The sequence below is a fragment of the Epinephelus moara genome, chromosome 16, assembly GCF_006386435.1.
Source record: "Epinephelus moara isolate mb chromosome 16, YSFRI_EMoa_1.0, whole genome shotgun sequence".
Lineage (NCBI taxonomy): Eukaryota > Metazoa > Chordata > Actinopteri > Perciformes > Serranidae > Epinephelus > Epinephelus moara.
Genome location: NC_065521.1, coordinates 16682530 through 16708505, shown reverse-complemented (window position 1 = coordinate 16708505; position 25976 = coordinate 16682530). Strand labels below are relative to the sequence as shown.

At 39.2% G+C, this 25976-nt stretch overlaps 1 protein-coding gene across 1 annotated transcript in view; it reads right to left on the bottom strand.

Annotated features, from left to right (window-relative positions):
• Positions 1-25976, bottom strand: part of ajap1 (adherens junctions associated protein 1) — a 59635-nt gene that overhangs the window by 24423 nt on the left and 9236 nt on the right. The window lies entirely within an intron of this gene.

Genomic DNA, 25976 nt, shown 5'->3' with positions numbered 1-25976 from the left:
GCCTGGTTTAGCTGATCATCATATTCTGCATTATCTGCCTCAGACACAAAGTCATCTGATTCCCAAAGGGCAATTTGATTATGCAGTGCAATGATCAGGGAGGTAACACGCAATGCCAGCAGATGACACAGCATGACAAGTATATCGCAGAAATGTTCACCTACACAGCTACAGCACTAATGTATTCACAGCCAAAGTATGTCCGAAAATGTCCTTTGTTACTCTGTAAACCTCCCTTCTGCTCATCAACAAGATGGCAAGGTGATAGATCGGCTAGCTGTTCAGGCCAGGACCCTGCAGTAGACTGATTTTACAGACAACCTTCAGTGGCCCCTGGGACAAAGCTACACATTGATTCCTAAGGGAGAAACCTCATTATGGGCTATCTTTCATCTCTGCTGTCCTTGGCCAATTTAAGCCCACATGGAGGACTCATTTTGGAAGCATCACAGAGGTGATGATAGATGGAAAAGTGTGAATGGGTTCATCGACTGTCTGAGGCGACACAAAGGTGTCCATCATTCATATAATCACCAAGTTCTGTTTTTACAAGTCTCTAACTATCATCTAGTTGTACTGTAGTGACAGTTACAGGGCAAAATGGACTTCTGTTAGGATTGTGGGAATGTTACAATTACAGTACAGTGCAGGTCATAAATAATTCTTCTCACACAAAATCTACATTATTGTGTTCAAATGCAAATGTTCAGCAAATAGGACGATGACACTAGAGATTGCACTAAACCCAGTGAAAGCTCACACCAAGTGATTTGATGGATTATAACTGCTCTGCTATTGATTCAAAATATTGTTAGATGTCAATTTTAATCAGACATTCAATCTGTCTGTCCTCTTGCATGCCTGTTATCCTGTCAGTAAACAGGCTTATTTTTGTTCTCTTTGCTTGCATGAAATGGGAAAAAATGTGATTTTTGATTTGATGTGGAACAAAGATAAAGGTAAGGCTGTTTGGAGAGTTTGTAAATAACTGTCTGGCAGTAATGTTAGCCTGTCACTTAAAGGGATATTTTGGATCTTTTGAAGTGGGGTTGTAAGAGGTACTCATCCATACTCATTGTATTACCTACAGTAGATGGCATTGGGCATGCTCCCAATTTGGAGAAGCAGACAAGAGTACTGACTGGAAGCGATGTACCGCTGTGGATAGGGGGGCAGCAGCAAAATGCAGCAAAAAAATCATTGTCAGATTAAGTATACCCTACATTGGCAATATTTTCACTGCTTTACTTTGTCGCAGAAAGTCCTTTCCAACAGGGAAGCCGTAAATGGCTTCAGTTCCCCATCTATACTCTTGTTAAAGCCACCAGACTCCATTGACAACAAAAGTCATCTTAGCTCGCTCCACCTGGAGGCTGTTGGTCTACTGCTGCAGTTGTTTAGTTGGTGTTACTGTGTGACTTTGGTGATTCTGAACCAACACTTTTAAACACCTAAGTCACACAATAACACAAACAAACTAAATGATCGAGGCAGCAGTAAACCAGCAACTTCTGCTTTTTTCCTTACCTGAGTCTGGCTTTGAAGAGAGCAGCTTATGCACTCTGTGGGAAGTTGCTGTCTGACGGCAAGGTAAAGCAGTGAAAATATTCCAAATATAGTGTACACCTAAACTGATGTTGATTTTTATAGGTGGCTAAAATATGTTTTCTTGCTGACCCCTATACAGCAGTACATTGCTAAGCCTCCATGTCGGTGCCTCTGCCTGCTAAACTGGGGGCTTGCCGACAGACATCTACTGTATGTAATACACTGACTATGGATAAGAACCACACACAACCCCACTTAAAAAGATCTGAACTGTCCCTTTAAGTTAAGTGGCAGACTCTAGTTCAAAAACAAAGTTAGCATTATGATTCAAAGGTTGTATTTTAATTAATTTGAATAAATAAGTTTGTCAGGGTTGGAAATTAACTTTTTGTCCACCTGCCACTGTGGCTGCTAGACTCCAACATCCACCAGATTACCATTGTTTTTTTTGGATGGTGAGTGAAGCAAATCCATGGCTGTGCTAATTTCCAACCCTGGTTCTCATTCATTCAAACTTGATTTTTTTCAAGCCCTCCTACTTGATGTGTCTTTTTGTCTGCACACGATATTTTTATGTCAGTGTCACAGCACTGAGTTTGATGGTGTAGTGAGTAGTTATGAAACATAGTTTGACATTTTTGACAAGTTAAAACTGAATTGTGCTCTCATCCATCATTGACAGCAGCTACATTTAAATTCAGGCATAATTCGGCATACCAGTGAAAGAACAATAGGACTTTAGACGAACAATTCAAGCGATGTTCAGTCAACATTTTCGAAGACACTTAATACTGACTATGAGGAGTGATTCTGAACGGTGTTTTTATTATTCACCGTACCTTTCATAGGACTTGTGAGGGACCAGCAAAGCACTGACTGATAAATAATTTAGAATGGCATTTTAATTGAGTCATAAATGGTGACTGATGTGGTCATTAAAGAGCAGTGACAAGGTCAGTGTATTATTGACAGTTAAAAATATGGGTAATAATTTGTAGTGTGAGTGTTTTGGCTGTGACCTCAGACTGAGATCCTGGCACCTCCCCAATCAACACACTCGAGGTCACTCAAGTTTAACTCCCCAGGCCACATTAATGCAATATCTGATAAGGAAAGTGGTGTTACTCATCATGAATAATATGATCTGCAGCAGGGTGAAAAGAAGAGCTGTAAAATGTTTAATGACCATGTTTGTTAAGCACTTTGCCTCTAACTGTGCTGGGCTCAAACATGGCCACAACAATGAGAAAGAGCTTGGAGCAGTCTGGAAGAGCAGCCATGGTAACAACATTTGTCTGACCTGAGAGAAAATCCATAATAATACAAAATTAAGGTGAATCTTGGTGTGAGGTAGTTGGGTTGATTATAAGGTTTCTGTAAGATGACTGGGTCTGCTCTGTGGTAGTAGAAACAGAAGCAGAGCTGCTTTACTCATGAATGAGCAGCCAATAGCAGAATGACTACCACAGATCACTGACATTCAAGCTAGGTACTGATTTTTTGGAAAATGGGTGCATTTTCTCATAAAAAAACTACATTAGGTGTAACACTGCAGTGATCAAACTCAATCTAAAAGTAACATTTCAAAACAGTGTCCCTTGAACACATCAGAGAGAGGAGCTTTGGTGTACGATTTCTTTCTCCAACCCTAAGCAGGGATATAAAATGTTAATTACGGTAGTTTTTACAGCTGCACCAACATCATCTTTAGTATCACAATCAATCAAGACCAGCTTTCTTAAGTAGCCCACTATCAAAAGATGAATAATGTGTCCAAAAATGTTAAAACTGCTGGCCAGCACATAGCATGCTCAGCAGTGGCCGATTTCTAATAAACCCACTTGATGTGCTACTTTGCTATAACGACAGATGGTTTGTTCTTTAGGTTGAACATAATCCGTGTTTAATGCCTGATCAGTCAAACTGTACATTTATATTTACGACATGGCGAGTAAGGTTTCCTATTCATCAGTTAACCTAAATGGAAATATCTCTTTTTATCTGCTTTTTATATTCTGTCCTATGGTGGCTGTTGTGTGCCCCCTAATTGTTAAAGTCTGGCTTTGTCTTTGATTATTTGGTAATTAATGAGCACGGACACAGTTTGAGGTGATTAATTAATATGACATTTGAATTACAAAATTAATACAACTCCTAATAAAACTGATGGTTTCTTAAATTGTCCTTCAAATGATTCAGGTAATATTTACTTTCAAACATTGTGTCTTTAATAAGTAGAGAAATTATACAAAGATTAGTAAAAATGTTTTTAAAGCAGCATTTACTTACTTGTCAGTTATTATTTATTAATGAATTATCCTATTAACTGTCCATCTGACACTATATACCCACTGCTGTAGCTTTGACACATTTAACCAACCAAAATAAAATGGGTTATTAGAGACTGAAGCACGTGGAAATGAAACATGTTGCAACTACTTTGTTTCTAATAAATATCATAAATAATCCTTTTCTTTTGTTCAAAATTGTTATACACACAGCAGTGAATCATTGATTAGTATGGAAGCCGAGAGCGGCTGTGCTTCCAATTATTTATTTATTTATTTTTTTTTATGTTGTTATCAAGATCACCAGTTAATTATTTTATCTCAGGAAAACTAGTTTTCTCATCTCAAGATAATGTGATAATCAACCTGTTATCAAGAAAACAAAATGTTGTTTCATTTCTTTATCTCATAATAATGAGATAATTTGCCTCTATGGAGGACATCCGATTACCACTTCATTACTAATACCATCTGATGCAATCTATAATATCAATACTATTCTCTGATGCGACATTTTCAGCTTTAATCAGTTGCTACAGTCGTCAAGACGCTACCTGTGCATGCTGGCATTGGTACTCCTTATCTCTGATAAAGTAGCCTAACAAGAGTAAACAACCTCTTTGTAATTATCTCATTATCTCAAGATAACGAAACTTGTTTTCTTGAGATAATGTGTAAAACATAATTTTGTTTTCTCGCGGTACAGGTTGATGATCTTGTTATCACAACATAACAAAGCTTGCTCTCTTGAGATAATGAAATAATCAACTCTATCTTGAGATAACAAAGCCTGTTTTCTCAAGATGACAAAATAATTGATTAATGATCGCAAGATCACTGCATGAAAAAAATAATGGGAAGCACGGCCAATCTCAGCTTCCATAGATTAGCAACAATTATTAATGTTGTTTCTCAAATTAATTTTTAAAAATGAATTTAATATTAACTTAAAAAAAGGTGCAGAGCAGAGCAGCATTCATTATGGTACACTGGTACAACACATATGGGGCATAGTTAAAGGCGCTGTCCTTGATCTTCGGTTTTCCAGCGGACCGTTCGAGCAAGTCCGGCTTCTCTGCTGCTAACGCTGCTGCCGGGATACAGCTCATGAGGAGCCGGCTGCTAATNCCCCCTCCCCTACAGATTCGAGGTTGCTGGACAGCGGCACGCTGGAGACTGATTTGTTTGCCCATAGGCAGCAGCCATGGCAGGGCCACGTCACCGCGTCCTTGATCTTCGGTTTTCCAGCGGACCGTTCGAGCAAGTCCGGCTTCTCTGCTGCTAANATATTAGGAGGATTTTACGACTATTTGCTTTAGATTTCTTACATATAGCTCCTTTAACAAAGTAAAGTACTTTCTCAGTACTTCCATAAAGTTGACAGGGAGTACAGATATGAACACACACACAAACAAACGACTGAATTCCTGCATGAACAGCACGTGCAACAGATAAAATGAGATGAAAATAATTTCTAAGACCTGCAGTTTTTTTAATTTAAGAGTGATCCTCTAATATTCTTTGACATCCCACAAAATGAAAATATAATTTGGAAGTACACTGCACAGATGGCAGATAAAGTGCAGTATTCACAGCGTGAACATACCAGATTGCTTTCTGGTGGGAATGTGTGACTGGTGTCCTATTTTATAAGCACATGCTTCATCATGCCGTCATTACTAACTTCAGTATATAGTTAAGCCTCAACAATATGGCAGGAAATCCCTTTAGTGGAGATTGTGACATCTCCTGATTCTGAGCTTGTACTGTCCCCGCCTCACACTTACATCATCACAAAGCATTGTGGTGATTGTACATACAGTCCCTGCAGGGCACGCAGGCAGATGGATTTTCCACATTTAACTGAAAAATTGAAAAAGTGATACATTGTTGGAGGAGGGTGCATTCCTATGCACATGTTTATTGGAAGACTAGGGAAAGTTTAAGTTGACTGTAAGCTACTTTATATGCATTATTCGGATGGTATTCATTGACCCAACAGACTACTTTCAAGTCCTGGATCTCAGTATGCCGAGTCCATTCTAGAGCCAGACATACAGGGAATGAAATTACTTTGTAGGTTATGGAGCGAACCGTTAATTAGCATGTCTGTTGGCCTGGAGGACTCGGGTTTGAAGGTCAGCAAAAGACTTGCTGGAATGATGATTTTAACCAGGACTTGACAGACAGCAGATGAAAGAGGCAGCCTGGGCTTTCTGCTCAGAGACACGGCAGGCAAAACAAAATCTATGTGCATTGCACGTACACACACTCCTGGAGTGTTTACCGTCGAAATACACAGACACAAACACGGTATTTTTTGTATATGCCATGTTTGCTGTTATTCCTCATTGTTTCTTGTATCTGTTGATCCAGGAGCCATTATGCCTCCCATGTGTACAATTATATATAGGGCAATTATAGCCAGAGCTGAGGGAGTGTGTGTGTGATCCCAACCTCGGCTGTCCTTCATCAACCTCAGCAATGCAGAATTTCAACAGAAAGCAAGTGATGTAACAGTGTATGTGAGATGTGATATTTCGGAGCAATATATTTGGATTATGCTTCTCAACCCAAATACGAAAAAGCGCTGGAGGAGGGTTCACCAAGCTTCACTTCTCTCTCTCTCTCTCCTCAGTGCCAGTTTAAGCTGTACTATATTGAGCAAATCTACTTCCAACTTATTCTGCAGCTTCCTACAAATGCAACTGTCATGGGGGTAAGGATTAGGCCCTGACAGGCACTCCAAATTAAACACATGATCTTCATGTTTGAGAACCACAGTCTGCAACATATAATTAGGGTTTCCCATTATATGAAAATATCATTGGCATATGACTCAAGCTCTTATTTCTACAGCTAAATTGTATTATAGAGTTAGTCATGAATAACTAACATTCTGTAACTATGTTTACAACGTGCCTATGGCCAAAAAGACTGTCCAAAAAGTGCAGACTTGCAAATAAAAAAATAAAACAAACCCTGAAATAAGGTTTACAAAGTCAAACTGAAGACTTTGCCAGCAGAGCTGAAGCACACGGCATCTGTCTCGCTAATGCTGGAACCAAAGTGGACATTTTTATGGTTTCCTGTCACTTTCCTCTTCAAACCCACGCTTGTACTGCTGTGCAAACAGGGAAAACATTAGACTGAGTAATCCATCGCACACAGTACTTAATGCAATTTACCTGCCCTTGAAACTGGAAACCTCACATAACCAACATAATGCCATCAAAAGACCAAAATGAATGAAGAGCAGCCTTTGAAGTCTGTGAAAAAGATTCACAGCATAATCCTGAATGAAATGCTTGAGCAAAGGGTGAGAGCGGTTAATAAAAAAGGCCATTCACACAGGCTGCTATGCCTTGAAGATACAGGTCGCTTTGCATAAGAGGATGCTGCCTACGTCCCACATGTCAGATTGTTGACATGTGAAGTGCTCTACTGTGGTTTGCGCTGTTTTATGATCGCTGAATTTCCAAGTCCATTGTTTTTCACTCTTTTATGATCTGTGAATTCAGCCAGAGCACATTTGAGGGTTCTCGTTCTCCGTAGCGCAGTAACTTAGACACTCTGGATGAAGTAATTACATTTTCTCTCCCACTGCTTCATATGTAACATCAGCTCAAGGGTCTGATATAGAGATGCTGAAATGGATTTGAATGTACCTCAGTGGCAGCACCAGGCTGTGGATACTGTGCAGTTGGAGGACGGCTGGGTCTGTGCAAAGTGAACTTATGTGAATGTTAGATTTGACAGATACAGCACAAATACTGTGCATCACCAACAGCTGAAATGCCAAGGAGGGCACGGATAGGTTCAGGGTATAAAATCAGGCCTGGTCAAGAGTTACAACCAAGCTGCTAGCTGACACAAGCCTTATACAAAAACACACTCACAGTTCACTCATAGTTCACAGTCAGCACTGTGCTCTGTATGTCATGTTGTACTAATAGAAATGCATCATCTGCGTATAAACATCACTGCATGACTCATATCATGTGTGAGGTCAGCAGTGATATGATGCAGAGCTGGCTCATCTTCATGTGTGCAAGTGCTAATTTAAGCAGAGTCATACATGTAGAGGCATTTACTCCATAGATATTGACCATTCATGAACACAGACACACAAACTGAATGATAAACACCAATGTAGTTACAATAGGTATACAAACAAGAGACCTTTTTCAGAGCTCTGAACTATGTCATTATGTGATCCACGTGTTTAATAGAAGACAAGGTGGTCATATAAATCATAACACCTGTCTCTGTTCAAAGAACTGGTTGGTAAACTTCTGACATCACCAGTGTTATTATACCAAACATTTTATGAACAAAAAGGTATTTGTTGATGATGCTCAATATTTGTAGAGGGCTGTACCAAAGTGACTGCTAATGCAGACTGAACATTTCCTACCCCTTCAGCTTCACATTAAAAGCATTCAACTAGCAAAACACAAGTGGACCTTTATTATTTAGTTGTTACAGGAAATGCAATGTGTTTGTCAGTGAGATTAGCACTACCGCTATCATTCATCTAAATTGGGTATATAAAACGAGACAATGGTCATTTTCGGAGGGTATCTGACAGTGGATCAGTTAAAAATATTGCAGGGAGTAATGTAGGAAGAAGGAGGAGCAGCTGTTAAATGAAGAGCTGCAGGCAACAGGCTGAACACCTCCATCTTCTTAGCGACTCTTCCGAGGCTGCTGTACAAAGCAGACATTCATTCATTCATTTTCCGTAACCGCTTATCCTCTTGAAGGTTGCGGGGGGCCTGGAGCCTATCCCAGCTGACATTGGGTGAGAGGTGGGGTACACCCTGGACAGGTCGCCAGACTATCACAGGGCTGACACATAGAGACACACAACCATTCACGCTCACATTGACACCTACGGCCAATTTAGAGTCACCAATTAACCTGCATGTCTTTGGATTGTGGGAGGAAGCCGGAGTACCCAGAGGAAACCCACGCTGACGAACCAGGAACCCTCTTGCTGTGAGGCAACAGTGCTAACCGCAACAGTGCTAACCACTACACCGCCATGCCACCCTACAAAGCAGACATTTCTGTTTAAAATTGAGCGTCTGTCATCTGAATAATTAATCAAAAATGCAAAACAATGGTGGGGAATGGGAGGCAAGTAATGTAATCGGTGTATGCCCGAACAGCATGTTACACTAGTAACACCAACAACCACGGCAAGCCTACTAAGGCGAGCTTAGGAGATCATGTTGTTGCACATATTTTCCAGCTTTTGTTATTAATATTCTTAATTAGGGGTGTAATGCTTCAAAACTAACTGATTGTCATGTAACAGATGCAGCAAACCATTTTTTTAATCCCCCACTCCCTCGCCATTGCCCTCATAATTATAATTATGATTAATTATTAGGTTATCAGAGGATCGTCTATAGACTATCTGGTCTGGTAATGGCTGTACTAACCATATTGCAATTAGCTAGAGTAGTGTAGTTTGCCTCCCAGCATGTCTCACTGCTCTTCATTTATTTTGTAGAATGTTTAGGTTTGGGAATGGGAAGGGCGGGAGGTAAGTTTCCTGATACGTCGTGTGGGCTGCCTTGTTGAGTGCAGTAGCACTGAGAACACTTCGTTTCATACAATTTAAGCTGTGTATTTTATCCTCCAAACGTGAAAGGATTAGTTCAAAAGTTCAGTTTGTATTGTAAGGAATGGAAAGCCTGTTACAGAACGGTTCAATACAAATTTGTGTTTTGTTACACCCCTACTGTTAATGAATTTAGTTAAAACATTGTTAGTGCAGAGAGGAAGCTGAGTACAATATTGATCAGCAGTAAAAACAGATGAAATCAATATTATCTAAATGAAGTGTATCATCTCATCAAACAGTATGTGTCACATTTAACCAATGACTGTCACCATCTTATCTGCAAGGAGAGGAAGCTCATCACATACTTAAGGCTTGCAACATGTCAAGCATCTTGAGAAAGGAGAGCTGGGCCCAGTGCTTGATGATTCTGCTCTTCCCCCAGAAAAGATCAAAGTAGTTGAGTGCTGTGTAGGCTATTATGTGCAGCGATTCTGCAAACCATGTGCCAGTGGGGCATAGATAAGCAAAGAAACAAAGGGCAGGATATAGTCTCTGTGAATGAGGCCAACTTTAAAGGATCTTCTGAAGCCTTTTTAAAATGCTTCACAGAGCCTCGATGTTTTAGTAATCATAAGAAGTCAAGCTTAACAAAAAGTGGCAAAACAGTACAGAATACATTAAAGTAGCACTACACATAGGGGCTATTAAAAGACTCTAAATTTGGAGCCGTCCTTCCTTCCTTATTGTGTATATAAATTATTGTCATGAGAGTACAAGGGGCTAATGAAGGATTATCTGACTCTTTGAATTCATCCTTTGCGTCATGTTAGACCCAGTAAAACAAAACTATTATCTTTGCAGCTAATCAGATATTGCACCTAATTATTGTGTTCTGCACTGTATCTCTGGCCCACTTCTTGTGTCACCATCACACTGTGATCACTTGTGCAAAGTAGGTCTTAATTAGAACTTCTTGGGAGTTTGCAGAAGTGAGGCCTCGGCAGATGGGCTTCCCACCTGAGGGAGGTGAAAAAGGCATGCCTTCTCCAATCCCTTCGCCCTGCGTCCCCAGGCTGCCATCAATAGGAATTTTATCAGCATGGTCTCGACAGCCCTGCCACTGAGTACACATAATTTTCTGGCCAACACAGCCATTGAAAGGTGGCTCGTTGAAGGTGACTCCACCTCTGATGAAAAGCTGGGTGTGATGGCAGGCGCTATCTTCCAGGCAGGATTTAGACTGAATCAGTGGTTTGCTTCATTTTTTTTTTAACCTCTCAGTGGGGTTTTTTTCCTGCCCCGGGGAAAGGTGCTGCTATTCACCCTTGTGTTAACAATTTCAGAGTACAAAAAATAACCATTGTTTTTATTCAGGGGTAGCACTGGCAATTGATAGAGCATGTACACGATGAACTATGGTATCCACGTCTCTCCCACACACATCTAAAAACAGCACTTGGAAGGAAAAAAAAGATCCACAGGGGAAAAGGTTCACCAGCTACAGTTCATGAAGTTTCAAGCTGCAGTGGGTGGTTTTCTCTGGTGGGTCCAAACAGACACAGCAAGAGGTTAAAATGAGACCTATAGTGCATATAGTGCACAGGAGGACTGCGGCTCAACAGCAAACTAGTTTTCACTAACTTGACTTTTTCTTTTTAACATTTGATGTGTTCGGTGTCATGTGGACTTCAGGAAAACGAGAAAATGCATCAGTGTTATGGAATTCTTGTAACTAGTTCAGTCCGCTGAAAACATGCATGTTCAGAACGAGCCGACTGCCTGGCCCGTGGTATTGCTGCTTTCCAGCTTTCTTGAGAACAGCTCAAAAACAACTTCACATTCGACACTGTGCTTCTCTGGGTCCTGAGCAATACATCTGACACCTGCCATGACATAGTTGCATCACACACGAAAGTCGTGGCCACTCATGGGCAGAAACATAGATGAAATACACTTTGGTCCACAGGAAAAACACCAGGGGCAGACTTTACCATTAGGCAAGGTAGGCAACTGCCTGGGGCCACAAACTAAAAGGGTCCCAAACAGCTATAGATTTATTGTGATGTTACGATATGGAAAATACTGACTTATGTTACTATTCTTACTCACAGTGCCTTACAAAAAGGCCCCCAAAGCACATAAACGCATACAACTCAACTGTATACTAGTTACTTAATGTGTACTTCTACTTCAGAGGCAAACATTCACCTGACAGACACATGTTAGTGGTAACATCACACATTCAGGTACTCACAAAATCTAACATTTAAAATATGCTGCATTATTATACATTAAACTGATCAACATTAGGCTATCTGGCAAGCTCCACTTTGAACCGATATTGCGTAAATTTAAGTATATTATGCTGATAATGCTCTTTCACTCTTGATTTTAAGCGTTAATTCTAATGTCGGACTTTAATTATGTGATATAAATAATTTAACAGTTAATGGTTAATAGTTTTACTTCAGGAAAAAAAAAAGTACTTCTGTTACCACTGCCAACACCAACATGTCCAAATAGAGAGGGGGTAATAAGTAAGGCAAGTTGGCATTGGGTGCATGGGGCCCCTCAATCACTAAATCCGTCCCTGAGAAACACCCTCCGTGGCCAGAAACACAGTGGAAATACACTAAGCAGATAGGCGCATTAGTTGCTTGCTTAGACATAACCAATGTGGTTTCAAAGTAGAGCATGGATTTATTTAGTGGAAATATTGTGTTGGTTGTAAGGTTAGAAGATTTAGTGGTAGCAGTTCAGTTACTGTGGCAAACTGACACAGTTTGGAATCGCAATGCTCATGCTTGTCGTCTCCAGGGAAGTAAAGAAGAGTTTGGTTCTGAAGTTAGTATATCCATCATCCAGCAGCAAAAGTGAACTGCAGTCAATGAGCCTGTAAAGGCCTGCTGCGAAAGACATGCTCGACTCAGTCCACAGAGCCCTGGAGCCCCTGTCTCCACTGCTGCACAAAGAGCTGTTCACTTGTTTATTCAAAGTTTATTAATATCTTGCGTGTCACATGTCCAAGTGCACCAAATTCAACACTGCATGTCTTGGGGTCCTCAGCAATATGCCCGCTGAATGTGAAGCAGATCGAAGAACGGTTCCTGAGATATGTGACGGACAGACAAACAGAAATACAAACAGACAGAGATTCCTTGCTTTGCAGTGTGATAAAGGATATGCAGTAAATATTCAACAATGATAATCTCTAAGACTAGTAAATTAGATTTTGCCTCAACACAGCTGACCTGTTTTTTTTTTCATCACAACCAATTTTATGCTTTTACAGACACTGATTTTTGGCAGAGACAAACTGAACACTGTCCTAGTTGATGTACTCTTTAGCTGTGTGAACACATCCTTATTTATTTTTCAACTGATACAATGAAGTTAACAGACACATGCATTAAATACTAATGTGTTACTTCATTTGATCCCAGCAGGCATATTTTTAATATATTTGACAACAGAAAACCAATCTCACTATGTTATGATGAATTATTTGATTCCCCAAAAACTTGCTTTGCCTTTGTTAGAGGAGAATTTATGCACAATAACAATGTTAATATCCCTGTCTACTTAACAGCATACAACTGATGAGAGTGCAAACATGTTCAATAAGGTCAGAATGCAATCTCTCTAATGAGAAATAACAACTCTCTTTTTAAAAGGTAAAGTCACACCATTTACTTCCAAATTGTGGAATATATTTGGTCTGTTTCACTGTAACTGCAAGTGACTGTCAAAACAAATTATTCTAAAGGGGTACTTTGCAGTGGAGGACTGGTATGAATGTTATCTGGTTAGTGCTCTTGTATCAAATTCAGCTGAGGTCCAGCCATTGAAAATACCCACAGAGGTGGAATGAATGTCCTTATGAGGAGCAACTTAAGTAAGTTTGAAGTTAGAAAATCTATTCACTGCTGCAGATTACTGCCACCAGGCACAGAGACAGGAACTCCGAGTGTCTGTGTGGGCTTTAGTGATACCGCAGTTGTACTGTACTATTTAGCTGCAGCTGTCAGTCCAAATATACTTTATAAAAATGCTTGGTCACATATGTTGGTAGGTTGCCAGTGGTCATGTTAAATATTTTCTTTGAGGAAAGGGGAGGATTTCTTGTCAAGTCTATGACTTCTCAAGAAAAACTCTTTTTAAGAACAAACTATAAAGGAACTTCTCCAACTGTGATTCATGCTTTTGTGTTGAACTGTTGTATCATAACCACTTTCAGCTGCTGAGGCCTCTGGGCTTAACCAAACACTTGAACTGAACAAAACAGATTTTACTGCTGGTTTAAGCACAGTAAGGATTACCTAGTCAGCATCTCCAGTGTGCAGACAGTGGCTATGTTTACACTGGTAATAGTCTTACTCAGGTTTAGATGTGGGTAACTGTGGGTTTACCTTTTTACATTAAATATACCACTTAAAATAAGATAGATTCCAGCTTTCACTGAACAGCTAATATGCCATGATAATCTGTTTTATGTAAGACAAACCTGTTAGTCATGATCTCAGTCTTGTTATGCTAGGTTCTCAGGACGGGGGTTAAATAGTGCTCCAAAGTTAGGCTAAATGCCGGTGAGGGAAAATCAGCATGGCCATTTTCACAGAGGTCCCTTCACATCTCACCTCACAATTTCTAAATGAATATGGGTTCTGTGGGCACCAATGGGTCTCTCCTTTACAGATATATCCAGTTTATGTTACTCCCATACAGCTTTGGGCACAAACTATGCCCTTTTTTGCATGTAGTGTTTATCTTCAGGCTTCAACAGTTCAGGTAATGTATACCACTTCTATATGGCATAAATTGTTGACCTTCTATCTCCCCAAAATGATCCCCTGTCCCCCCATAAAAAGGGACAAATATGGGTTTACAGTATGTGGGGCTCAGAGGAATAATTGCATGCTGCTATTTTGTCTTGTCATCCACATTGTTGTAGCACTGAAGTACTTATTTGAAAGAAATTAATCTTAAAATCAAGATCATTAAGTGATTTTTTTTGCATTCATTTGATTCCCAGCCAAAACACTGTGGTAAGAATGGAATTTTAAGTCTGTGATTTAAAAGTGCTAACTATTGAAATCTAGCGATTAATTGCAATTTTAAAAGAATTATCATTTGACAGCCCTAGTTACAACTTAATATCTGGTTAGTATCAGTGTCAGTGAATGTATATTTCATATTCACCAAGCAGCATTGTAAAGCAACACCACATACTTCTTGCGCACTATGGTGGAAAATCTGAAAGAATATGATCTTTTCTTTGAAAGTGTCTGACCAATCAGATGTTTCCAGTTTGAAATATTCACTCTGGCATTCAGTGCCTGTGTGGATCATTGTTTTCTGTGTTATTTATAGCAAAGTGGTCTGAAAAACATGACACTGTCATGGCTTTCCTCAAAAGCCCCCAGGGGGTGTGTGGGTTGGTTATGTCTTCCTCTAAAACCTTACACTCTGAGGCCATTCTATTTAGTAGCTCCAGTACTTTAGCTACGTTGAACAATGTTAAAGGATTATGGATTAAGAATACAGTAAAAACAGTGGCATGCTAGTGAGCGCTCCTACAATGTGTTTCCATTCATTCCACCTTCCCTGATTCTGCCAGCCCCGAGCGCAGCCCGTTCACACTGGGAAGAAGGCTCTTAAAATAGACGTGGGGGGGATATGGAGTATGCATTTGCATTACCCTAAGAGAGCGACAGAGATGGAGAAAGAAAAGGGAGAACAGGGAAGGAGCTGTGTGGCAGTCTTACCCCTCTGGGGGCAAAAACTCTCTGATAACATCCAGGCCATAGAACAAGGACACTTCTCCTTTCAGATGACTCACTGTGAGGGCAGCGCAGACAGGAGTGCAGATTGGACCCCACTGGCAAAGCAAGCTGCATTTGACTGCTTCATCAAATTACTACAATGGCCCCTCGAGTGTTAGCGGGAGAAAGAGAGGAGGAGAGAGATAGAGAGAAAGAGGGAGAGACAGAAAGACAGAGAGAGGTATATACTGCATATATAAACTGTATATAACTGGAATCAATACAGGAATATTTTTCTAATGTAAAATGTATGCAAAATCACATGTAATAGAAAGCTGGAGTTTGAACGTCACCTCAAGGCCAGCTGCAGCTCCACTAGTTTCAGTAACTCAATGCCATCTCTAATTGAGTCTTTCTGTGTGTTATAAACCATTTATCAAAGTTTTTTACTGCTTATAAATGCTTAATTCGAGGACTCAAAGCAAAGTGTTACTGATTCTTTTTTATCGGCCTCTCTGAAAGTCTGAGAGTCACACCCGTTCCTGGAGATTACTGTTCTAATCTAACACAAATCATTATCTACTGCAGAGCTTGCTGCTGTTTGGAACCTTTGTGAGCTATACAGAGTTCAACAATCAATAATTTTATAGCATACCAAAAATAAAAAAGCATAAAAAACATAAAAAACAGCTTGAGGTCCAACAGCACGTGTACTTACATCATTGCAACTTGCCATCTTTCATATCATGATATCCAAGAATGCTCTATTTTAAAGGAATGACTCACTCACAGAATGACCACTGGTAAATAAATTAGTCATGCAGTGTTACCTTAAATTCCTTAAGAAAACCTTCTTTTTCTCGCATTCCTCCACGGAAAACGGTCGACATATTGATTTTTTGATTGACTCAGGGATCATGTTTAACTACAGTAAAACTTCATCAAAACATCTGTTCAAAAACTCTCTCTCAAAAAGTCTTTCACCAGTCGTTTGCTCAATACCTCCCAAACACATGCAGTTTAACTAATAAAGCAAATTAATGGAGTCTGGCTTTCAAGGGAGTGAGTTTCACTTTCAGTTCAGTTTACAACAGTAAGGTTTTAGAGAAAATGAATGTGTTTGGGAAGTAGTGAGCATACAACTGGATAAATATGACTTGGATTAAACTGCACAAGTTGTGTGAGAGTTTGCAAACTGATACTGTTGTTAGAGATGGTCCCCAGTCGATCAATATGTTTGCCTTTTCCCATGAAGGCATGCAAGAAAAACAATTTGTTTTAATGGATATACGGTAACACGGTATGGATTTGCAAATGGTCTGTATTATGAAGTCCTCTTTTAATTTCACTTTTTCAACTATTTTAGCTGTAATTAAGTGACAAAATATTACAGCTATTATTCCATTGTTGACTCATGATGGTTTAGGGGTTGTTTGTTAGAGGCTGCTGCATGTAAAAAGAGATGAATGAATGAAATTAACTTGATTTGTAAAAACTATTATCCTTGTCTTGACAAATTGAATGAACTGCACCACCTACTGTTTTGTAATATGTTCCAGTACTGGATTTAGTAAGCAGAGTCATTACAAATGTCAGTGTGATTTTGAACGAGGTTGTTTTACTTTTGGAACGCAACCCTAAAGTTCTGATTTTACACTGGCTCTAATCAACTGGCTGTTTGATGCAATGCCCCGTGTTTTAATGTAACAAACCCTTTACAAATGTAGAACAAAAAACATAAAATCTTAATAATAATACAAGTGTATGTCACTATCACACTGTATTCTTGTCCAATTCACCCAAACCCTCTACATGTGGTTATGACGACATAATGATGCGATCGTTTTGGTGCATCAGCAGCTCAGAGAGATTTCACAACCTGACATATTATTGCTGAGCCCTGGAAATAATATCTGAGTGAACCCACCATGTCTACAGTAAGTGCACCTCTCCGCTGTCCAGGAAACACATCCATCTTCTGCTCCACAGATCACTGCTTGGTCAGCTGAGACTGATGAATGTACAGTACATAAATGACATCATGCACTGTCACACTGTGATAACAGATCTGAGCTCTCAACAATAGAGGAGGGTTCATGCTGTATTAGCATCACTGTAAAATCACGAGCGCATGAGGCCTTGGGGAGCTGAAAATGCCACTTAATCTCCCCAAAGACTGAACTGACCTCTAAAGAACACATGGACCACAACGCTGACGCACAATAAATAATTGCATCACTCTCACTTATTGGAAACGCCTCCAGTATACTGGTAATTGCCTTGCTGTATTATAAAAAAAACATAAATTGACATCATATGGAAATGACTCTGACCCCTTTGGGATTAGTATGGGAACAGTTTTTTTTTCATGCTGCAGCATATTGAGAAAAGAGGGCATGATAACAGTCCTTCTCTGCCCTTCCCAGTTCCATTAATTCCAGCATGTAGCTTTAAGAGAGTCTGACCCAGAATAATCACTGTTTTCAAGGGGAGGTCAGCAGAGATGCACTGTAAAGCTGAGACAGCCTCAAGTAGAGAAGCTCCAAACAATTAAAATTAACTATGGCACTCTTTGTAAAAAAAATATGCAGTACAAGCAAAGATACAACACACCATCACAATAGCAAGTAGTTATTTCGGTTACTTTCAAAAGTAAGTAACCGAAATAAAGGGTTACAATCCCTTGCTGAAAAAGTGAGCAAGTTGCGTTCAATTCTCCCTCTGAAACAGGTTTCTCTCCCAAACCCCTCGCCTCTTAGACTTATGAAAGAGCCTCAGACAGATTCTGAGCAGAATCACAAGGACTGAGTACTGAGGACCAGGGTCACAATGGTGCCTTGTTACACTTCTGTTATACACGTTTACAGAAAAAAAGGTGGCTACAACCTGCAGTTCAAGAGGCAGAAGGGTGTTGAGTGTGACTGCCTTCACCAATCCTTAGTCCTATTTCAAATGGTAATCCCAGCCTTCAAATACCTGTTATATGGGCGCAATATGAATGTCATGGGTAACCTGTAAACAACATAGACCCATTTTGTAGCCATGTGCATCTTATGTTTACGAGGCAACCATAAGGCTTAACTCCTTAGCTCGTGTTTTGAGCTGTCAGTAAATAAATTGTCTCAGGACATGGTGACTGATTTAAAGAGTAATAAGTCTGTAATGCCATTAGCTGAAATTAATGGGGGGCTAGGTAAAAGCCTTTAAATATGTAGGGACTGAGATTAACAACAGTCTTGCATTTACTGATAGCAACAAGGTTATTATGGATCATTAAGTCCTGTTTTTATAAGTCAGAATGTCAAGGACTGCCACCAACCTCAGAACATTATAGAGACAGTGAGTAAGATGAGTGGAATTAAACAGGCATTAGCAACAGGACTTTATAATGATCTTAGCGCTGGATGATATGCTTTATAAATAATATCTTGACATTTTATGCTATGCCATGATATATGATATATATCTTGAAATGTAATGATCTATCTACAAATGCATAACTGTTTGATGTGTATAATTATACCAGTTTAATCATTCTAGTGACTGCTCTGAATTTAGTGGGAGCACAGCAAACATATGACATTTCAGGTGGCTTTCTTTTCTAACTTTCACATCAGAGTGTCCTGATATTGTCTGAGTGACACTGTGAGGTGGTATAATATGATTCTTAAGCCAGACTGGATTTAAGAAATTCTTTATTATTAAGTTTGACTCATTATTGCCACAGTTGAAATTCAAATTGTTTTGAAAAACAGTTTGCAGGTGGTAGTTACCTATACTGTATTTTAGGGGCCGATGCCAATTCCAATATGAGGGAGTACAATCTTCCGAACCAATATACTGTTCGATATTGTTATTGTGACAAAAATACATAATGTGAGATGTCCTGTCAGTTATTGTCACGAATTATGGAGCAATATTTTTTTCATGGCAACTAAAGTGTCAGATTTTAAGTTATTTCAATGTAGAAATGTGGGAGGTTTACTTTGGAATAATTCCTAATTGATGCAGTAAAAATGCTCGATTTTTCTGTCTGTATGTAGTCTGAGATGTCCCCTATATTTCCATGCTGTTAAATGTATTTGCTTACTTCTTATTTTGAAAACCGGACATAGTCTCACATGTATCCTCCCACTTACTTTGCCAAGTCTGTCACTAGCTCTCCCTGTCAGCTCGATCTGGGCTGTTTGAAGGCATTTTTCAAAGCAACACATATTAATGTCAGCATTTGGTCACAGAAATGTGAATGACTGGTGGCTTAACCGCAGTTCACTCTGCTACATTACTGACTGTGTACTGACATGCTATCGCTGGCTAGTTACCTCGCTAACATAGCAAACAGATAGGATAAGCATAAGTGACATGACGATTGTCAGTGAAGGAACTGGACTTTTACTATAAAGTAAAAAAGGAGGGGTAATTGTTTATTAACTTTCCAGTAATGTACTTTACAAACTAGTTTGCAACTAACTGTGAAGACACCACTTGACTCTGCTCCGCTGTCTGATCAGCTGTGATGCACATTCTGTCGGGGCTGAGAGTCTTATAGCAAGAGGAGGGCCCTCAAGCCTGTCTAGTGCTGGACTAATGTGTCGTGAGTAGTTTGTTAAGTTTTCTGTTTTCTGTTAGAGGACAGAAATGGGACTCTTAATTATGTGTTTGTTAAGAACATGGTGGCATATATTGGTAATTGACTGTTACATTTCTTGAGAGCAGCTGTTTTTTCCTTTTAAAGGAAGTAGGCTATTAAAAAGACATATCAGAGTATCAGTAAAATGGCAATGGCCTAAAGAGAGTATCAACAACTAGACCATTAGTAGAATGATGGTAATTTTAATCATTGTTTATTTGATTGAATAAAAAAGTGTTACAACAGCACATATCGGAGGACAAATCCACCAATACTGACATATTTGTGATAGGCTAATATTGGCCGATAAAATATGTTGGGCTTTAATATATACACTCTATGTCCTTTATTTAACCTGGTGTGTGTGTGTGTGTGTGTGTGTGTGTGTGTGTGTGGGAGTATAAGAGGGACGGTGGGTCTGATGTAAACACAGCCTGCTGTTAATGCACAAATGAACGGTATGTCATGATTCTCCAAATCCACGAGTCAATTAGACTCTGAATGTTAAGGTCACGATTTGGTTCCGTTTTCAATTTAAACTTTTTTTTTCCAGCACTGAAGTCTATGCCGTTGTTAGATTATTGACAGTTGATTAGTACAATTTAACAGATTATTGGTTTCATGCACCAACAACTGTCATTAAGATCTGCAAATTCAAAGGCTGCATGGTATCACTACCTGTTCTCACTCACAGGTCGTTATATAGCACTGCAAACTACTGCAAAATAAAATAAAAACAATACATTTTTGTTTTCGTGTGTTCTTGTTCGTACTGTGTGTAACACCGTGTGTGACAGCATGACTGTATATTGTGAACATGTTGACTGAATCACCAAGGCATCGTTTTGGAATACACTGGAGGTCTTTTAACGCACATGGCAACACATTTCTTTCTTGCTTGTCACAATCTGAATTTATTCACATAATACAGTTGAAATTTTGCACTGCAGCTCTTCTGTGAGTATGTGTGGGGTATAGCAGATGGTGGGGCTGAGGACTTTTGAGACGTCTAGATTATAGAGCAAAAGCAAGGCTCTTATGTTGCGACGCTTGCATAGAGCAAAACTCTCAAGGGGAGTAAGAGAATATGTGGGAGCTTCAATTCTACAAGCTCCAGAAACACACTTACTCACACACACACTCCCTGACCATTCTGCTCTCCTTAATACACCTGTCTGTCAGGTGTTCCTCCTATTTTACATTGTTTTCTACACTGGGGACAACAAACAAATGACACCGTGGGTGGAGATTAAAAAAAAAAAAAAAAAAAGCTCTGCATTATTTAAAGAATGAATAGCACAGGTGTTGATGGATTATTTATAGCATAAACACAATATTCATGACTTTTTTTTTACCAGTTGTTTGCAAGTTTCATAACCTGTTATTCTCTTGTCTGATTACCTGTGGGAACTGACTTCTGCCGAGACCTACAGTGTTTGTAACAAACCTGATCACTGCATCTAAATTTGTATCTCGAATATTTTACCAAGTACTCTGGTCCAGACTGAAGTGTCAGGACAACTATTGGATGGACTGTCATGAAATTTGGTACAAACTTTAAAGGCCCCTAGAGGATAAATCCTGTAAACTTTTGTGATTGTTTACCTTTCATTTAGCACTTTCAGTAGGGCAGTCCCACCACACACTATACAAAAAATAAGACAGGTGTCAAAAGCTGTTTCTCTGCATTAAGGTTAACAGCACTTCGTCATTTGAATTACATCATTACAACATAAAACAAATGCAATCGAGAGATAATATGCTCTTATAAAGTAATTCATTTAACCTTGGGTTATGAGAACTAATGAATTCCACATGCTAAAGAAAGTGCATGGATCAAATAAATATCTATGTTACGACTCTGCAAGTAATCATTTGAGGACAAAGGTATTTACTATGGAAAAAAATGATTCACATTAGTATCCCTTTATTTTTTAGCGATTTTTAAAATCATTTTTTTTTAAGTGGGTTAGGATAGAGTATTGTGTGACGTCAAAACAAAGCCAAAGCCAGAGAGCAGAAAATGGTGGACAGTCCAATGACACGAACCAACAGCTGCTTAAATAGCATCTCATTTCAGCCAGTCCAGCACAAACTCCCTACTGGATCAGCAAACTTTCTGTTGCTGCTGTGACAATGATTAAACCCAGGCCCCTGTGAACCCCAGTGCCTGTGTGTAGTCTCCTAATGGTTGAAAGTGAGGCAGAGGGACTTGGGGGTGCGTGAGCTAGCTAACTCGTCTTATTTGTGGTTTGATAAAGAGAGAGAGAGAGCGAAAGTGGGCTGAGGGGCTGAGCAACTTTCTGCACACAGCTCAACAATGGAATAATGGTGGCTGCCACAAATAAATCAATATATGAGAATCACTGTAAGGACAGTTAAATGTAGCAGTTTAACTACACCTCAAAAGTATAGATTTTTTATACATTCTATTGTATGTGTACATTTTAGTAAGTAAGTAAAATGTATTTAATAAAGCACATTTCACAGAGCAAAGTCACAAAGTGCTCCACTGGAATAAAACTGTTAAAAATAAGACCATAAAAAAATATTAGTTAATTCACCACTTTTCTATGCAGTACATGATACTAAAAAAAAAGACAGACTGACTGACATGAGATGAAATATGCCACATGATACACAATCTCTAGAAGTGTGTAATTCAACTTTTTTGCATGGTCTTGGACTTGAAAATTGCAATACATATTAAATCAGGACCTGAGTATCATGCTAAATTGAATTAAGAAGTAAGCATATCACCCCAGCCCTAGTATTTACTCTTGCTACAGTGCGATAAAAAAAGCTATCCTGATCTCACCTCATTACCCTTCCACACTGTAATGCATTGATCACTGAAACCTGACAGGCAGATCAGAGCTACAGTACAGTGTCATCTCAGTGTCTCTGGAGAGATAACTCCTAAATTGACTCGAATCAGCTCCACTTTCACAGGGAAATAAAATCCACACAAGGAAATAAAATCCACACAAGAGAGTAAATCCACACAAGTTTGAAAGAAACACCCAACTGTCATTTAGGGAAAATATACAGCCATTATAAAGGCTGAACTTTTCAGAGAAATATGTTATTCATATGAAAAATATGGCAGGGCTGCCTTTCCAGTCCAATAAACTCAATAAACTGTTAATGATAAAGCAAATTGAAAATGTCAGAAGGTATACAGAATGCTGAAAGGAATTCTCTCCAACCTTGATGAATGGTGCTGCATATTGGATATTTATGAGGCTACATGGCTTCTTCCATTATTCCATTTAAAACTCATTTAACTGGCACCTGGCCCACAGTCCTGGACACAATAGAATCTGTTATGACACTGAAGGCAAACTTTAGCACATTGTTGAAGTAGTGCTTCACATATTTTCCGACTCAAAGGTAAATTCTCCACTAAAGCGAAGCACTAAGCCTAATTTATCACAATTGTCTGCAGGCCTTAATGTGTGTTAACAAGGTAACGTTTGAGAGAAAGAATGACAGTCAGAATACTTCTGCTATCAAATGACATTTTCACTCAGTACAGCATGCAAAGCATTAGGACTTCTGTAGAGACATCAGCACCTTTCTTATCCACCATAATTCTCAGACAGTATCATATTGTGGCAGCAGCTCAAAATGGACCATTAGCAAAATGCTCTATTGTTATTTTAATCCAGTTCTGCTCATTTTTTCCTTTGCTTGGCACTTTTTTCCACTCGCTCTTCTCCCATTGTGCAAAGCACTTTTCAGGGATGAGGCTCCAACAGCCTTTTTATTTCTGAGAGAAGATCATGGGGGTGGCAGATTGTGGAGGTTTGGGTCCTGATTCCTGAATCTCACTGGTGATAAACCTTTTGTTTTGTACTGTGTGCATATTTTTCAAAACCAGACGTTACTCTGGCACCACTTCAGACATGGATGAGAATGCATTTTATGGTTATTAAATCCCATCACACACATAATTATTGAAAGCTGCTATAAGTGATGTTCTTGCATTTCTAATGTATCAAAAGATGATTTGAAAACAATGGACCTCATTCACAAACAGTGCATACATGTAAATCTGTTCTTGAAGTGTGCATTCAAAGGTTTTAGTAGAAATCTTGGATTCATCAATATTTTCTTTCCTGACTTTATTCCTACTCCGTGAACAAATTTAGAATCAACTCATACCATACATACACACAAATGATGAAGGCCCAGCTGTCTCAGAAAATCTAAACACACCTTTTAACTAAATGCATCACAACATATGAAAACCATAATCATCTAAAAAGTCTCTAATGGACAATATTTAAAACTGTTAATTTACTAATGCATTGGTCAATTGTTTTAGATAACTATAAAACTGACACTCTTTCATCCTCATTAATTATTAATTTAGAAATTAAACTATGAAATCGGAGTGTGCCAGTTTTTATTTTATAGAAATTGTGCATATGTTCATTTGTAGCCAACTGGTTAATTGGTAGCCTACATGCATGCAGGGTAAATAAAATACTCCGATCTACCTCCAAGCATGTTTTAAGATGGCCTATCTAACCTTGCTGGAAGATATTACAGTTTGTGCCTTCAGGAGATGTTTGAACATGTTTGAGGAGAGTGACTAGCCTTGTGTGCATCGAAACAACTTCATCGCTTTCTCACAGAATAGGCAAACAAACAGTACAAAAATGGGGGCGTGGCAGAGTGCTGACTGCAGATACCGGGCACGTGTTTGTCAATTTAGACACAGTGGTAAGAACAAAATCAGCCGGTCCACACGTGTCATGAATCTGACAGGTTTTGTGTGCACACTTATTTTATGTCCAGAGTAAGAACGTTTCTATGCACATATTAGCACAGGAGGCCCAATGTGAGTATTTACAGGAGAAGAATACTAAATATGTAGTATACATAGCACATGATAAAGTGGCAAGATTAAGATCAGGGTTAGGGGTGAGGGTTAGGGTTAGACATTGGGGCATTGACCTAACACTAACCCTAATACTTAGTACTAGAAACCCTAATACTTAATACTAGAAATGTATTTGTACACACACACACACACACACACACACACACACGTATATTCGACAACTCGAGTTAAAATTAAAAGACTCCAAACTGTAAAACTAAAATTCTTTCAAAATGGAGGCTTTAAGGTTGCTGAGAACAATAATTTCCTGCATTTACAACTTCACTCTCTTCTTCCCTGTCTTCCCTCGGCAGCTGGATTCACAAGATCACTCATGAATCAAAAGATCACGTGAGAATCCAGCCCTAATTTGCTACAAAGCATGTCCCAAATGCCTTTTTTTAACCCCAGGGAGGTGACGGAATGACACACTCACCTCTGCCTGACTGTCTCTTTGGCTTCCGCTGATATTCTTAACCTAACCTTACCAATCTCACTCCATATGCCTAAACCTAACCAACCAAAAAAGCCTAACCTAAACAACCAATGAGGGCAATGAGCACAAACCCATCAGAGTGAGAGTAGGGTGGATCATGTATTTGCTATTAAAGGAAAAAAAATATTGGCAAATTGTTTCTACTCCCACAGTAGAAACAGTATTGCCAAATCTCTAACTGTGGACACATTCCTACTGTCATATCACCGAACTCTATGTCTTGTGATTATGAAATGCAACAGTCATGTTATTTAGTTAGTTCGTTAGTTATCGTGAGGACATGGTCATTGTAGACAAGATGTAAGAGAGTGTAAAAGACAATTTGAAGGGTTTTTATAAGCTACTTTACTTTACTTGTATTTACTGAGCTCATACATCACTTGTAAGGACTTAGTCTAAATTCCAGAGCTCATAAGACATTTAAATGTCATGAGCAGGGTCTGCAAGAATAAATACCAAATACTTCGACTGTGTAACTCCTGGAAAAAAGCTCATGACATTTTATGATATAATTATGATGATCATTATCCTATGATTATATTATCTCATGGTGATTTATGGCTTTATGACCAACATTTAAGTTCTGCATTTTTTTCTAATCAGTCACATGCATGCACCAGACACTTAAGGGGCCAGTGTGTAAAATGGGTTGAAAACAGTGACATCAGTGGTCAAATTCTAGATTGCAGGGCTCACTCGCTCACCCCTCCCGTCGGGTAAATGATGGTGGCCTCGTAGGGACAAAAAGCCTTGCGCACGAGTTTTTCAGGAGTAGGTCTATCTAGC